Consider the following 3,075-nt stretch of genomic DNA (forward strand, 5'->3'; position numbering starts at 1 on the left):
GTCCATGGACTCCCTTATGGTCATATGGGGTTAGGGCCCACCTTAATGATGTCATCTAGATTATATCTGCAAAGACCCTATTTCCAAATAAGGTCAAATTCACAGGTAACAGGGACAGGACTTCAGTACATCTTTTTGGGATAACCCCCATCATGTAGTATGTGGTGAACATGTGTCTCCAGTTTTCCACTACAGTATTACATTCAAGGCTGAGCAGGATAGCTTTTAGCATCAGGATAAACAATGCATGTTATTTAGAAATACAGAAAGAAGCTTGAAGCAGGTAATGAAATTGGGATGGCATGCCATGATGCCATTCTGGCCACACTACACCACTGGTGGATCTTTGACATCTTGTAGTTACAGGGTTCGTTCTGTCTCCACTTGAAAGAGATCAAGTGTTTGATGAAGGGGGCTTTTCCTGATTTTTGAAGAAGGAAGACTATGGCCTCAAAAAACTGTTTTTCTTAAGAGCAGCTGGAGGCCTGGTGCTGTATTAACAAAAACCAACTGTAGGAATTTTGTGGGGTTTTTTAAATTTAGTTTTATTTTTTATTGACGTATGGTTGATTTACAATGTTGTGCCAATCTCCAACTGCAAGGAGTTTGATTTCAATGAATTCTTTAGGATTTCTGGAGCCTTGACCAGGGTGGTGTGTTGTAGAAAAGCACCAATGACAGTCAAGGGTCCAGTAAAGGGCCAGCTGCCCCTCCAGCCTCCTTGAACAACAGCACAATGGCCTCTCCCCTGTCCTCCAAAGTGTGTCTATACTGCTTCACCTTCTGATTACATCTTATCCATGGAGAAGCATCCCTTTTTTTGGGGGGCTGCTTTGCGTCTTTGTTGCTGCACGTGGGCTTTAGTTGCGGCGAGCGGGGGCTACTCTTCTTTGCGGTGCACGGGCTTCTCATTGCGGCGGCTTCTCTTGTTGTGGAGCACGGGTTCTAGAGCGCAGGCTCAGTAGTTGTGGCACACGGGCTTAGTTGCTCTGCGGCATGTGGGATCTTCCCAGACCAGGGCTCAAACCCCGTCCCCTGCATTAGCAGGCGGATTCTTAACCACTGCACCACCAGGGAAGCCCACGGAGAAGCATCTTTAAATGATCCTGTCTGCCCTTCTGTTTTACTTGAATTGTTACCTGTCAGTGCCTGGGCTAGCAGGGACTGTGGGCATTTACTTTGGCCTGACCTCTGGAGCAGCCCCAGGACAAGGGGAGATGTTCAGGGAGCAGATTTCAGCCTGGCCACAGGGAGTAATTTTCCAATGGTCAGAGGTAGATGGGACTGGAAGCCTGGCCTTGAATTGGCAGATGGGCAAGTGGCAGCCATATTCCTCCACTTTCTGCCTGAACTTTTATTGAAATTTGGGGGGCAGAGGTCAGTGTCTCACCATGGAACCATCCCCCAGGAGGCTGGGAGCTCCTGTGGTGGGAACCCTTCTCCTTTTGGCTTGTGAAATAAACACCTCTGGTGGAGACACTCCAGGCACTGTTGGGTGGGCCTTATTTTATCCTAAGGCAGGAATATGGAAATCCATATGTGGATATAATCCTCTTAGGTAGTTACTTTTATTTGGGAGGTCCAGCAGAAGGAGGTATCCTGCTTAACTAGGTAATGGTCAAGTGGCTCTCAGCTGATTGGGACCATGGAGTCAAAAGTTGGAGATGGGAAGAAATTCCTCTGAGCTTTTTGGTTTTGTTTTTGCAAGGGTAGGATTGGGGACAAAATTCCACCTCCTGCATATTTTTCCAGTGTCCATTTTCCATTCTTTTATCTTAGTCTTTTTTTTTTTTAATAGTGGCTTCACCAGTACATAAACCAACTAATCAATCAATAAGCAATAGGTGTTGTAAACTAAACTAGCATTCCAAAGTAAACCCGTTTTTAGGTCCAAAGAAGTGCAAATTACAACGATAAAAATCTTAAACAATTGCTTTTGTAATTCTTCTTCCTTTATCTCTCCTCTGCCCCCACCCCCCAAGTGGGGCCTAAAGCAGTTCCCTGCCCACGAGCAGAGGGCTCTCTCCAACGTTGGGTGGAGGGATGGCATGGGAGAGGCTAGGGCCGCGGGCCTCCCAGCCGCTGGACGCCAGTTCTTCAGCGAGCCTCACGATGAAGCCCCCAGGGTGGCGTCTCCGGACAGTGAGCGCCACCACGCCGGCGCGCGCCGCGTGCAGCTGCCTGGATTCCGCGCGTAAACGATCGCGCACCTAGTCAGACACCCAGCGCAGAAGACAGGCCCCTGCCTGGCGCCCACTGCTCCCTAGACCCGGAGAGAAGCCTGGGAGCTGGAGGGTCCCCACCTGGTCCTCTCCCCCAGCACCTGCAGACACTTGCACGGACGCACACACAAGCACCTGCAAACGTACACAGGAAGAGGTGCGCAGACGCATGCACACACGCACACAGAGACAGGCGGATGCGCACATAGACACACACGAACACGTGCACGCGTTCACACAGGCACACTCACCCAGCACTCTGCGTGGTGCCGTGGGAGTACCCGTGGGAGAGACCGCGAGCCTGGGCTCGCCTGGGACACGGGTCCTCGACACCAGGCGACCTGGCCCGGGTCTCCCGCCGCTCGTCTGCGACCGGAACCGGCCCTTGCGACGCCCCCACCCGGACCAACGTAGTCTCCGGGTGGGTGGGCGACGAGCCCCGGCACCCAGCCAGTCGGCCCACTCGGGAGCGTGAACACTGGCCCGCCCCTGATAGCCCCGCCCCTCCCCTCCCCTGGCCCCGCCCCACCCCGCCTCCGGACCTCCATTGGCTGTGGCAGTAGCATCGCCGTCCTCTGCCCCGCCCCGGCCCCGCCTTCCATCTACCATTGGCGGCAGAGGCCGTAAGTTCCCGGGAGGGGCGGGTGGGTAAAGGCCTGGAGGCGGAGACGAAAGCGAGATGGACGGGCAGCCAGCCAGTGAGCACGCTCAGCCGCCCTAGCAACTGCGGCCAGCCAATGGCTGGGCAGAGCGGGGCTGCAAGCTGTCAGGCATCAGGGGCCGCGGGGCCAGCAGCCCTCCAAGGACTGCGGGGCCAGCGCGGCGCTGGTCTGCCCTGCCGCCGCCTCTGAGC

The sequence above is a fragment of the Monodon monoceros genome, unplaced genomic scaffold (genome assembly GCF_005190385.1).
Source record: "Monodon monoceros isolate NGI ecotype Baffin Bay Population unplaced genomic scaffold, NGI_Narwhal_1 Super_Scaffold_9, whole genome shotgun sequence".
Taxonomy (NCBI): domain Eukaryota; kingdom Metazoa; phylum Chordata; class Mammalia; order Artiodactyla; family Monodontidae; genus Monodon; species Monodon monoceros.